Source organism: Podarcis raffonei, chromosome 5 (assembly GCF_027172205.1).
Source record: "Podarcis raffonei isolate rPodRaf1 chromosome 5, rPodRaf1.pri, whole genome shotgun sequence".
NCBI classification, from domain to species: Eukaryota; Metazoa; Chordata; class Lepidosauria; order Squamata; family Lacertidae; genus Podarcis; species Podarcis raffonei.
The window spans coordinates 69,708,768-69,723,419 of NC_070606.1; the positions used below are offsets into that span (position 1 = coordinate 69,708,768).

Genomic DNA, 14,652 nt, shown 5'->3' on the forward strand with positions numbered 1-14,652 from the left:
TGCACATCCAGATGGTGATGTCAGGTGCCATCCTGGCACCCAGGCATCTTCACTTGGTCACAAGTGGCTGATAGCCAGGTACAAAATGTGCCTGGCTAATTTTGAACACTGACAGCATCCTGTTCCCGGCACTCTGCTCACCTGCATTTCCCACCAAGTGATATTCAGAGGCACATGCACTGTGGGAGATACAGAATATGGAATATGCTTACACAAGGAAACATTGTTTATGGGGTTACCCTATGGCTGATTCACACCACTGAGCTTTATCCATCAGATCATGTAACTTTTTCTTTACAGCTCACCCCATGTACACATTATTTTTTCTTTAAAGGTATGGCTGTGTGTTCTTATACACATGGTGGAAGGGCACCGGCGGCGGAAGGCCACATTAGGGAAAGGACGCCTCGGTTTAAGAACGGTTTTGGTTTAAGAACAGACTTCTGGAACAGATTAAGTTCATAAACCGAGGTACCACTGTATTTGGGTACAATAAGGTTGGTTGATTCAGACTCTTCTGCTATCCAGAACTGCCATATATTATTTGTTTGTCCTATGTGTGTGTCCAGAGTGACTGGGGAAACCCAGTCTGATGGGCAGGGTATAAGTAATAAATTATTATTATAAATTATTATTTATATTTTTTCCAGGGGAAGTTTCCCTGAGGCAAAAGAACAAGGGGGGGGGGGAAACCAGACACTTTTTGGACCTGCCCTATTGAGTCTTAGCATCAATCACTAATCTTCATTATTTTCCATTGTGATGTTCTGCTAAAGAAAGTCCACTCACATTTGTCATGCTTTACTCGTGCGGTGAAGAATTTGAAAATAAGATTCTATTCAAATGTGTTTCTTGCACAATAACTTGAACTACAGAACAACTCTATTTAACAATTGAGAAAGAGAAACAAACATCTTAGGGCTGCAATCAGAAACTGATTTAGAGCCAATGTGCATAAATATTATGGCAGAAAAAAAAGGGGAAGAGAGAAATGCATTTGTTTAAATCAAATGGACCAAATCAATACCTACTCCACATCTACTTCTTGAGGATCAGTCATGTCAAGGATAAATCTACAATTCAGGCAAAGCAGCATTTAGTTTTAATCTAACTTAGTCTCATTAACTTTGTAAGCTTTGGCCCCATTGACTTTTTGTGTTCTTAGAGTAAATGACAAAACACACTTTCTTATGCCAGAATGTTTTTGTAAAGCATCTTTGTTTATGTCCATGTGGTCCTTTAATGTATTGATTTTTCATCAGGTGATTTAATACAAAAACAATGAAGCAAATTAAGTTCCTTTCAAACAGCTTCACTAACCTGACTGGGACCAAGTAAGAAGCACAGGATTTTCAAAACACTCTACTCTTTATTGTTAAACTACTACACATATTGTCTATCCTCAATATATATACCATAAGATGCACCTAATTTTTGGAGGAGGAAAACAAGAAAAAAAATATTCTGAATCCCAGAAGCCAGAACAGCAAGAGGCATCTGGCTTCTGGGATAGCCTCTTGTCCTAGCTTATGGGATAGCTGCGTGCAGCCTCTCCTGGGCAGCGGGAGGAAGGCTCCCCCAAAAGCCGCACTCCCTTGAAAGAGCCGCACACACGCTCCATGCGGCTCTTTAAAGGGAGCGCTGAGCAGAGCCTCCCGCCTGCATTCGCTCCATAAGATGCACACATATTTCCCCTTACTTTTTAGGAGAGGAAAAGTGTGTCTTATAGAGCGAAAAATACGGTACTTTGAAGCTTCAAAGCATATACATTTCAGTAATCCTTGAGTGTCAGCCAGGCGCAAAAAAGTGGGATCCAGACTTTTTGAAGTGTTAGCAAATGGAGAATCTGTAGGCACAAAATGCACCTGGCTCCCTGCTAATTTCGAACCCTGTGAGGAACAGGGGCAAAGCAACTGCTTATATACATTTCTGAAGGCCTGGGCCACTCCCACTCCCAACGTGATTGGCTGTCTAAGCTTCCAAGCTGCGAATCATGACTCAAGAGTTGAAGGGCCAATGGCAGAGGCCCAAATCCTGAAATGTTCTGTGATTGGATATCATGTATTGAATCAGAACACAGAGGCTCAGAATCCTTAGTTCAGACTCAAGCTCAGGCAGACACAGACCACTGAATACATAACAGTTAGGACTTGCCTAGGATCATGATGCTTTGGGACTGAGAGGCATGGAGTCCAGGGTCCATTAATACAACAACAATGGACAACATTGACATTGATAAGTGGAAAGGATGCCACCACAGAAGATGGGGCACTGCCAGGAAATATGATTAACTCCCCTCACTTCCTCCAATGTTGGGACCACAGTAGTAATAATCACAGCACTTCCACATGTGTTTGTATTTTTCTAATATCTTTCTTTCTCCAAGTTGTGCCAGACTCCCAGCATCTTCTTGATCATATCACTTCCACCATCAAGAACTTCCCTGAAGAAGAATAAATTTAGCTGCATGGCAGTATGAGATACTTTCACTTTATTCCCAGCAGACATTAGGCCTATTGGGCATCCAATACTCCTATATCACGGGTGTCAAACACAAGGCCCGCGGGCCGAATCCGGCCCGCCAGACCTCGTCATGTGGCCCGTGTAGCCACCGCCGGCCGCCAGCCTTCACCTCTTATTATCGCTTTTTTTTTTGACACAAGAAAGCCACCTCTTCAGTGCATGCGCGGCAGCCTACAAGCCAGAGAACGTCTGCCCTCTAGCGGCGCCGGCCGTTCTACACAGGAAAACTTCACTTTACATGCATTCAGGAAACCTCCACTTGTTTTTATATTGAGTGGACACATAGTCCTACAGATACAACCGGCCCTTTGAGGGTGACCAAACTGCTGATGCGGCCCCCGATGAATTTGAGTTTGACACCCCTGTCCTATATGATCAGAATTGTGTGAGATTGCTGGGAGTATTTCCTCTGTTGTGTCTCCCCTGTGTCTGGTCACGCTAGTTTCCATATGAAGATCTCTTGTGGGGAGCCTGCGGTACTCGTGGGAGCTCCCCACACAATTCCAAACACTGCACGATCAGGGTTTTAAATTGTACAGGGAGCTTCCCCAGGTACACTGACTCATAACTGCAGACATTTGTCCTCCAGCACATAAAGGGTGCTTGGGGTAGGAAGAGGGATTCAACAGAAAGGGGTGAGGAAGCAAGCTCATCCCCGCTCTCCCTTGTCCAGTTCTAATCATGTGGTAGAACTGAATGTCCAAAATGGAGCAATTAAATCCTTGGATGTGAAACCAAGGTTCTGTACCAATATGTAGACCAATATTGATTCTTCTGTGAGATCCTAATACACACACACTGAAGATTACCTCTGAAGCAAAAGTTCAATTCAGATAGCAAAAGATATCAAAATCTCCCCCTTGATTTGGAAATCAGGAACACCCTGGACGTTTTTACAATCCCTCCTTCTCTGTCATCTTCCCTGTTATGCATAATTACCTTCTGCCTCTGCATGTTTTGTGAGTTTTTGTATCTGGATCAGGCTGTCTGTGATTTAGTACTGCAAGCTAAGAATTGCCTGCAAACCATCACTGGAAATCAGCTCTGGAAGAAGGTTGCAAATCATGGTTTGGAAGGCTTTGAATCACGTCCAAAATACACAGCAGCTCACCTATGATGGCATGGAAGAACAGAACATAGCATTGGCATTAACATCATCTAAATAACTAACTTCCACCAGCAAGTATTCCCTTAGGCAATTATGAGCCTACTGCAGGCAGTTTACATAGCACTTTGGTCCAACTATTTTCAGACTCGATTAGCATCACAGCATAACATTAGTGACACAACATTAGTAACATTCATTTCATAAGGAACAAATCGTTATACAACATGTAGTGTAATTAATGTTAGAAATAAAAATAAATGCCAGGAGGAACCAACAGTTAGGAGTGAGAATGTTGAAAGGGAATGTTCTCAAAAACTATGAACCCCATACTCTAATTTTACAGAAGCCATAAAGCATTTTTAAATGCTAAAAATGATTCATTCAAAACTATATAAAGAGAACAAGAAAAGGCAGCAAATAATTAGTGAATGCACTATACAGAGCCAAAAATGAAAATTAGTACACAATAAATACAAAATTAAAAAACAAAAATATGGATATGGATTATGGCAATATTAAACTAGATTAAAAAATCACAACATATCAAGGCATGTTCTTAAAAATAAGCTTGCATTAAAGTATTTCTTCTTGCTTCAGCAGAATCCCATCAAACTCAATGGAATTACTCCAGAGTAATTAATTGGAGTACATTGTGTTAATGAGATATATTTTTTCCTGCTCAGAAATTGCTAGTACTTGTACAATATTGGTGCAATTTGCTTGTGATGGTTTCAAGGGTGCTTAGATTCTGCAGCTGAATATATATTCAGTTCAACAGTGCCTTACAAGCTCATATTAACATAAGATACATTATGTTTTCTTTTCTGAGGACACAAAAAGTAAAGCAAATGGAGCCAGTGTAATACAGTGGGCAGAAAAGGACTTAGAGCTGAGCTATATATCCATCACCATGAAACTTACTGAATGATGACTGTGAGTCAATTATTCTCTTTCAGACTAACCTATCTCACAAGTCAGATCCCTTGCAGTTTATTTGTACCTCCCAAGTCTCTCCCAGATAATGGATAAAATGGAGGCATATACTGTATGCTGCTTTGACCTCCCTGAAGGAAGGTGGGCTTGAAATGGAATACACAGTAATTCTTAGTAACTGAACAATATTCTTTAGTAACTGTGCAAGATGATAATAATTAAATGGAAGCCAGTTCATACAACAGGTTGAAACTTAGAAAGCCTCCCAAAAGCAGGCTGATTCAGAAGAAGATGAGCCACAAACTCAATGGCTCAATTCAAAACATAGCTTTCTATGAAGGGAATGTACCATGATAAGCTCTACCCACAGTTAACTAACAAACTAGGATCTGAAACTACACTTTGATACTGGTGGGTTTGAACTAACACTGGACAGAACAAGCCAAGTTTCCAACATTCAAAGGTTATGAGATATTGCAGTGTGTTCATACCAGAAACTTAACTTCCTTTCCTCTGCTGCAAAGGCAGAGATAACATGTGAAAGTTATAAGAATGCACCAAATTGTCCTCATAATACTAAATTATGGTTTAGTATTATGAGTCTATGCTTTTCCATTCATCTGAAGCAGATCAATGTGTGTTGGAGCATTAGTTTACGACCCCAAATGTCCTAAATTGTCATTATGCAAATAAATTCTTAAACGGAACTAAAGCTTCAATCCTAAACACATTAAAAGACAGTAAGGGAGCAATGTTACAAGAAGATGGGCTAAACCAAGACCAGAGTAAATTAAGCCAGCATAAAGTACACCAGATCCAAACTCTATTCAGGAGCAGGCTTGTTGATGGCTGAGGCAGCCTAAACCTAAGCAAGCCTTTGAAAGAGTGTTTGAGTTGCACCACCTGTTTTGCTGGCTTAGTTTCTGCCTGTTTGCCAAGTCACATGACTGAGCTGAATCAGTTTTGGATCCCCCCTCTGGCCCCACCCCTGCCATGCCCCCTTTCAGGTTTACACTGCCTTAAGGTCCACAAGGCTGACCTCAGACAGCTGGGATGGGAAAAATACACCCAGGTATCTCTAACTGAGCCAAATATAGGGAGTTAACAGGATCCTGCTGACCCAAGCTGCAGCTCCACTGGATCCAGATCCTAATTCCGCTTATCCCAGAAGATCTTGTAGCAAGGTCAGCTTTCATGAGGGTAAACCTTTACAACAGGTACTTGGCTCCTATGAGATATGGGTCTGCTTTCATAGATTACTACTATTATGATGGCTGGAAAGATAGCAGTTTACCATCTGAACCCATCCCATGTAAGAAGAGCCTTACAGCTTAATTGCAATTTACTCATGGAGGTGAACAACTTCAATAGAATTCAGTAATAGGTGCGAAAAAGATTGTAGCCTCAGCAGGTCAACCCAATTATCTTGTCTTTGATGATGGGCATTCGTAAACGTCACACAGGAACGGTGCAAAACTCTACCCAGATTTCTATTCATCTTCTGTTCTGGTCTAGGAATTACGCTGTGCAGTCCTATGCATCTTTACTCAGAAGTAAGGCCCTCTAAGTTCAATGGGGCTTTCCCCCTTGTAAGTTGTTAAAGATTGCAGCCAAACCAGGGTGGGTTTTTTGTTTTTTTAAAAAAACTTATATCCCAAAGTTGCTTACAACAATAAAATATACATTAAAATGAAGCCAAATCCTCAAAACGCATTAAAGCACCATCAAAAGAAACAACCAACATCATAAACACAGAAAAAAATCCAAAATCAATAAAAGCAGCAACTCCAAAAACCAAGTGAGCATACGGTAAAAGGAAAATTGGCCTAAACATATTCATAATGGGTGGTAGTCAATGAAATTTTATTCAGAGTAGACCTATTGACATTAGAACACAACTAAATGTAAAGGCAGCACTGTATTGGGTAGTTTTTAATGTCTGATATTTTATTATGTTTTAATATGTACTAGAAGCTGCCCAGGGTAACTGAGGAAACCCACCCAGATGGGCGGGATATAAATAATAAAATTGTTGTTAAATTAAGTCGATTAATTTCAATGGGTCTACTCAAAAGGTCTTCAGCTAAAGGTCTTCCTAGAATATCACATTACCTATATGGCCAAACACCTAAAACATATTAAGTGTCAACGTTTGGTAAATTTCAACCAGGAAAGCATTCCACAGAGCAGGGTAAGAAAACAGAATACAAAGATGTATTTTGGTACATCAACCATAACTTTCATTACTACATGAATTTCTCTACTTCTTTTATATAGCAATCTCTATAAAAGACATATAAAAAGACATTTACCTATTTGTTCTCCTTGTTCTTGCGAATCACACATATTATCTCACTGATTAAGCTGGTATTTATCACATTTTCCAGAACTCCAACATTTCATTTCAGAAAAGGATAAATTATCCTTGCAGAAATTACCTTTCAAATGAACAACTTTTTATAGTTTCTCAAAAGCAGTCTCTGTCTCTGAATGTCCTAGGAGTAATAAAGATAAGCTGTGTCCTTCACATGCAGAAAGCCCTATCTCTTCAGTGAAGCTCACTTGTTTTGATAGGAAAGGATTTCTTGTTCTAATAACTATAAATCATATCTTTAAAAACCACCAAAAACCAAATGAACTATAAATGGAAATTAATTAAAAGTGTAGTTAAGTGCAACAGCACACAAATCTCAGCAATTGGTATTCAGAGGTGGTGGAACATAGTCATTGTGGTGAGTAGTTATTCCTATTATTATTATTATTATTATTATTATTATTATTACCACCCTTAGGTAATCTTGTCTAATCCTCTTTTAAAGCCATCCATGTTGGTGTCCATCTCTTCAATTTGAGGGAGTTAAACTCCATAGTTTAACTATTCAATGAGTGAAGAAGTGTTTCCTTTTGTCTGTTCTGAATCATCTAATGTTTGGTTTCATTGGATGTCCCAAATTCTGATGCTATGTGGGGATGGATAGTTTCCACACTTTTGTCAAACTACGTACAATCTTGACACCTCTACCCATTTTTAAAAATGAAAAAGCCCAAATTGTTGTAACCTTCCCTCAAAGTTGACTTAGCCCCCTGATCTGGGTTGTCTTTTTCCAAACCAGTAGCCAGTCTTAGTGGCTGATCTTAGGGACAGGATACATATTTTTCATAGAAAAGCAGCAATTTCACCTTTGAGTTATTTGAGAGCCCTCAAGTTGATGCCATCTGGGATCAGTGATTTGTAAGTAAGACCTAGAACTTCTCACCACAATCTGCCTCAGCTCCTCAGACTACCTTCCTGAGAAAGTTATTATAGACACTGGAATCTGCCCTTCATCTTCGAATCTGAAGACAGTTGCAAAGAATTAACTCAGCTTCTCTGCAATCTCCTTTTCCTCCTTTAGCACACCTTTCACTTTCTTGTCATCCAAACATCCATCAACGTCCTTGATTATTCTCCTATTTCCAATATATTTAAAGTTTTTTTTGCTAATGGTCTTTATGCTTTCAGCAATGTGCTCCTTGAATCTTTTTGTTTTGTTTTGTTTTTGCACCTGTGAGCACACATGAGGTCTTCCTTGATGCTCACAGAGTCCCCTCCCTCCATCAAAATTGCTCTTCAAAGGAGTATTCAATTATAGCCAATTGAATAGGTTGCAATGTGGCTTGGTTGCAGTGGGTGTGGTGGCCATTATAGTTTCTGTCCTTAGCAGATATGCCCACAGGCCAAAAGAGAATGCTGATACCTGCCTTACTATCTCCTTGCACTGCATTTCTTGTGTTCTCTTTTTTTGTTCTCCCCATTTGGACAATACTTCCATTTTTGGAAGGAAGTCTTCTTGCCTCTAATAGCTTCTTTGACACATTAAATTAACTATCCTTCCTGATCTGCAGCATACATTCGAGCTGAGCTTTTATTATTGTGAAAGAGAATGTATTACTGAATAATTTCATCGTATAATTCTGAATTGCCTGGTGCATTCATCATGATCACAGTTCTTGCACCTCAACTGGGTACACCTTTGATCAAATTCCTGCAAGCTACCTTACTCCAGAGTGTTGCTGACTTTCAAGAATGTTGCTGACTTTCAAGATTTTCAAATACATTGTGTGGATTTAAGCAACTGGTATGAGATACTTTGGATATTTGTGGTCAAATGGTTGAGAACTTAATGGACCATGGAAGCATCTAGTAAAATTAGGATGAACAGATTGTCAGAAAATGCTCCATCTGTTGAGTGGCTAGCCTACTCAACCTGAATGGCACGAGTTTGACCTATGACATTCAGCAAGTAGATTTCCTTCCTGCAACCAACAATAAAATCATGGTATCTTACAGTAATAACTCTAAATTCCTCACATGCAGTCAATGCAGAGCTACTCTTCCCCACCTAGTCACAAGTATTTAAAAATAAAAAAGGGTATTAATGCTGCATTTCAATTAATAGCTCTCATTTGCAAGCCCTGCATGGTGCTTTGAAGTCCCAACTTCAGAACTTCAAAGCACCCTGTCACCTGACATTATTGTGACATCAGGTGATGGACGGGTGGGCAGCCTCACCCACGGTGCTATGTTCCAATAAAGATCTGCCTGCAGTGCCAAAAACAGGTTCTGCACCCCTGATTTACAACAAAGCAGCTCCACTAACAGCTGAAACCTAATGAAAGAATATGTGCCAATGTTTCCATTTTCAACCTCAAAGAGAAAATCATTCATGCTTTCCATTCACTCAGACCCTTACTAATAAGCAAGACCCAATCATTCATCTATCGTATAAAAGCCTGAGATGGCCAGCAGTTATTCCTTTCATATTATACCCATTTCTAGAGGGTTAGCCAACAATCTAGGTTAGTCTGCAGCAGCAAAAGCAGTGAATGGTCTTGGGCACCTGATGTCATCATAAATTGATCGATTGATTATAAATCTATTGGCTTTCACGTTGTGGGACCTACAGCAAAACTTTTCCTTTCTGTGTCTTAAATGTGCCCAGCACAATGGCCTCCCCCTGCGTCTAAGCCAGGAGCCAAAGTAAACAAGGAAATCCGAAGTAAGGGATGTAAGGAAAGAAAACTCAAAGAGCAGCAGTTCGCGGTACCCCCCCCCAAAAAAACCCCTTGGAGATCAACAGGTTCATACTGTGACATGAGGGGGGGGAACCCCCCACTGGAAACAAAGCTGCATTTCAGTCACAAGGTGCTTTTCGACTGAGATTTGGCTTTCTTTTGACAGCCACGACACCCCCCCCCCAAAAAAAAAGAACTTCCGAAATCCACAGCTATATAGGTAGGTTGTGCGTGTTTCGTAAAGCGGGGAGAGAAGAAACGCAGGCAAAATGCCATTTTCAACCCAAGACGCGCTCGAGAAGCAGACAACCGCGCCATCCCCTCGATAGGCAGGTGCGCAAGGGGAAAGCGAAACCTCCAAGCAGCGCGGCGTTGCGCGTTGCGTTCAAGCAGATGGAAACTGCCTCCTGGTCCTTGCCTTCTCCCTCCAAACTTTCCCGGGCAGTGGGGATCCGGCCTCCCCTCCGTCTCCACTTCCCAGGGGGTCGAACCTTTCCATCCAGGCGCCCCTTGATTTAGCTGCGCCCCCCATGCCACGCCGGGGGTCGAGGAGGAAGTGGTTGCCCGCCCATCCCAAACCTCCCTGCCCGGTTCCCGGGGAAAAGAAGATCTTAGCACAGAGAGAGAGAGAGGCTGGCAAAGCTAGGCGAGGAGCGAAGAGACGCCGTGCCTGGGAATGGGAATCACTCACCGCGCGCCCGCTTGCCCTGAACCCGGCGGGAGCAGCGCCCTTTGGAGCAGCCGAGAGAGCCCTCTGGAGCTCGGCGGGGAACTTCATCAGCTGCCCTTCCCCGGAGCCGGGGAGTCTTTTGCTGTCGGCGCCGCCGGTTCCCCTTTGGCGCGCCGCTCTCCGCGCTGGCTTGTAGGCTCCACCAGTCATAAACAGCAGCAGCAGCAGCCTCCGCCGCCGGGGAGAAGGAGGGCGCACGGAGGACCAGGGCGATGCCACTGCTGCTGCTGCTCCTCTGCTCCACCCTGCTCGGCAGCTGAGCTGGGACCGTCACCCAGCAGCCAGGGTGGAAGCAGGAGGCGCTGCGCGGCTGCACCAGGGGCGCCCACAGGGTCCTAGCGCTAGGATGGCGCATCTCCGAATGGGTGCGTGGGTGGGGGGTGGAGGGAAAGGTCGCACGCGCACATACGTTGTCAGAGAATCATAGAACTGGAGAGTGGGGAGGGAGCCTGAGGGTCATCTAGTCCAACCCCCGGCAGTGCAGCAATCTCAACAAATCATACATGACAGATGCTTAAAACCTCCAAGGAAGGAGAGTCCAACACCTCCTGAGGGGGTCTGTTCCACTGTCGAACGGCTCTTACTGTCAGAAAGTTCTTCCTGATGTTTGCTGGTACAGTGGTACCTCGGGTTAAGTACTTAATTCGTTCCGGAGGTATGTTCTTAACCTGAAGCACCACTTTAGCTAATGGGGCCTCCCGCTGCTGCCGTGCCGCCGGAGCACGATTTCTGTTCTCATCCTGAAGCAAAGTTCTTAACCTGAGGTACTATTTCTGGATTAGCTGAGTCTGTAACCTGAAGCGTATGTAACCAGAAGCACCACTGTAATGGCCTTTCTTGTAACTTGAAGCTACTGGTTCAGGTCCTAGCCTCCAGAGCAGGAGACAACGAATTTGCTGCACCCTCCATGTGACAGCCCTTTAGATAATTGAAGATTCCTATCACCTGTTTTCTAGGCTAAACATACCCAACTCCCTCATAAAGCTTGGTTTCCAGACCCTTTATCCTCCTCCTCTGCACACATTCCAGCTTGTCAATATCCTTCTTTACTTGTGGTACACAGAACCATGGGCATAGCCAGGATTTTTTTTGGGGGGGGGCAGCCAAAGTTGGTGAGCCCCCCTGCTCCCCCCCCCACATCCATGCACAGAACTGGACACAGGTGTGGTCTGACCAAGGCAGAATAAAGCAGGACTATTCCTTCGCTTGATAGGCACACTATATTTCTGTTGATGCAGCCTAAACTAGGATTAACCTTTTTTGCTGCTGCATCACACTGTTTACTCATGTTAAGACCCCTAGATCCTTTTCACATGTACTGCTGGCAAGACAGCTGTCCCCCTCTTACATTAGTGCAGCTAGTTCTTCCTGCCTAAGTGCAGAACCTTACATTAGTCCTTATTGAAATTCATTTTCTTAGTTTGTTCCCAGTTCTCCAATCTGTTAAGGTAATCTTGCATCCCAATTTTTTCTTTGACAGCATTGAGTATTATGAGTATATTACAAGTATATTTTAATGATCATATATCTTATTCAAACCCAACTGAAAATAAAAGCTGTTGCCTTCTAGCTGAACTCCAGTCCACAAAAGCCTATCAGGATTTTGTATAGTTTTTGTTTTTATTATTTCACATTTATAACCACCCTTCCTCCCCAAAGGGAGCCCAGGGCAATGTACCTTAATAAAATTACATAAAAGCAATTTAAAACAGCACTAGAAGATATAGCAAGACAGCAGTTAAAACCATCAGTGTAAAAACTTCACAAAACTATTAGTCACAAGCCAGTATAAACAAGAAATGGTTACATTTAATGTAGCACAAAGTTAAAGTTAAAATTTATGCAGAATAAATGTAGTGACCATTCACAAGAGTGGTAACTAGCGACCTGTTATTGGTAGGAATAGTTTTGCAATTGAGTGCTAGTTAAAGTAGGGCTTAGAATTTAATCAAGGTAAATGTTAAAATATAAGCCAGGCCAGTTTCCTGATCAGGAGATGAGCCATTTAGAGAACAAGGGGAAGCCATTAGGAAAGACAACTGGGAGGGGGGCATTTGCCAAATGGCAAATGGGAGAGGCCCCTCCCTCAACTCAGAGTTAGTAGACAAAGTCAGAGTTTGAAGTAGAGTTTTAAGAGTCGAATTTGTGTGATGTGACCTGGAGAAAAAGGTGGCAGGCAGTTAAAGTCAACAAGCTGGAAAGAGGGTTAGAGCATGATAGTTTTGAATCCAGAGCTGCGTCTATGGGAGAAGCAAACCTTTTTGGGGTGATTATGCTTTGAGCCCCTCCATTGTAGGCTCATGTTGTATATACCGTATTGACCTGAATATAAGCCTCACTTTTCCCCCAAATTCTGACCACGAAAAGATAATGTGTGGCTTATATTCATGACCTTATGGTATGCAGCCAGGAGTGAGGGGCAGACAGTGCCAGAGGCGCAGCAAAGCAGTGCCTGCCCCATGTATAGTCCCCCATCCTCTTCCCCCAAGGCCAGGAAGGGAGAGAGCGAGGAAGGGGAAAGGCCGCTGGCAACACAGTGTGCCCCCCGCCCCGCAGTATTCAGCCAGGAGCAGCGAGGAATGGAGCGGCCTATATTCTGGTATTTTTTTCTTTTTCCCTCCTCCAATTTTAAAGGTGTGGCTTATATTCGGGTGTGGCTTATATTTGGGCCAATACAGTAGTACCTCAGGTTACAGACACTTCAGGTTACAGACTCTTCAGGTTACAGACTCCGCTAACCCAGAAATAGTACTGTACCTCAGGTTAAGAACTTTGCTTCAGGATGAGAATAGAAATCATGCGGCAGTAGCAGGAGGCCCCATTAGCTAAAGTGGTACCTCAGGTTAAGAACTGTTTCAGGCTAAGAACGGACCTCCAAAATGAATTAAGTTCTTAACCCAATGTACCACTGTACAGTATGTGTAAATAAACCATATATCATAAAGACACGGCAGCCCCATTCCCAAAAGGACACAAGGACCCTGGGTAAGTGTGCCTGGAACCCCTGCAATCAGAGATTGGGGTGGCGTGCAACAATATGTCCTTTTAATGTCTAACATCCTTCAATCCGCAATGATACCATTAGAAATAAAAAGCCTTTCACATTTGGAAAGTAGGAGGATCATGCTTTCCTGATGGTGCAAACCTGCTATTTCTAGTCCTGGTGAATCATGATGGAGCAGACTTTACATGTGTCACTGATCAAAGCCATAGTATTTCCTGTCCTGAACCTCACCCCTTAGGAGGAAAATCACAGATGGAAAAAGGGAAGGCAATTTTATTTCTTTGCAATTACAATGTAATGGCTCTGGTTGGAAAGTTTCTACAGCTTATGATGTGTCATATGGTATTCTAGGGGACATGTCTGAGATGGCAGGATGTGATTACTGCTATGTCAAATAGGAGTGCACTTTATCATAAGAGAAAACCACTGTCCACTGAATGCCTGGAAAATGCAAGGACAAGATTTATAGCAGTGGGCACACCCCTCTGATACCAAATCATGTGTATGCATGGATAATCAGAAAGGGTGGGTTTCTAGTGATTGATTTATTATTTAATTTCTATACTACTTGATATATTTAAAAATATCTCTAATCGGTGTACAGTGGTACCTCGGGTTACATACACTTCAGGCTACAGACTCCGCTAACCCAGAAATATTACCTCGGGTTAAGAACTTTGCTTCAGGATGAGAACAGAAATTGGGCTCTGGCAGTGCGGCGGCAGCAGGAAGCCCCATTAGCTAAAGTGGTGCTTTAGGTTAAGAACAGTTTCAGGTTAAGAACAGACCTCCGGAACGAATTAAGTACTTAACCTGAGGTACCACTGTACAGAAAACCGAAGCAACAACAGGCAACTTAAATAAAATATTTCAAAAATACACAGCTACGCATATTTGAAATGTTACATTAATACGAAGTTACAACTATCTAGAAATCCATATCAGTTTATTTTACTTCTGCCACACCTTCCCTCTCAGGCTCTGGGTTCTTGCCCAGGGTCCAAACAAACTCCCAGCTCACCCACAGAAGTCTCATAACATGAAGAGTTTCTGGAAACAACGGCCACCCCTCTGGTCTCCCACTCTAGACTTGCTTTTTATGGACAGGCCCAAGGTGGATAATACTTCCTCACAGTAGCGTAGCGTGGGTTGTCAGCACCCGGGGCAAGGCAAGTAATTTGCGCCCCCTAACCCGTGGATTTTAGTAGGGGCAGAGAGCTGCGAGTGCGAGCGCGCCCCCCCCCAGATGTTGCGCCCAGTGCGGCCGGCCCCCCCTGCAGGGATTGAAGCCCTTTCAGA

At 42.8% G+C, this 14,652-nt stretch overlaps 1 protein-coding gene across 1 annotated transcript in view; it reads right to left on the bottom strand.

Annotated features, from left to right (window-relative positions):
• SPSB4 (splA/ryanodine receptor domain and SOCS box containing 4) overlaps positions 1 to 10,595 on the bottom strand; it is a 174,599-nt gene extending 164,004 nt beyond the window's left edge. The window contains exon 1 of the mRNA XM_053389996.1: positions 10,311 to 10,595. The gene's annotated coding sequence lies outside the window, so the exon portion shown is untranslated. The remainder of the gene's footprint in view (positions 1 to 10,310) is intronic.
• Positions 10,596 to 14,652: the final 4,057 nt, after the last annotated feature.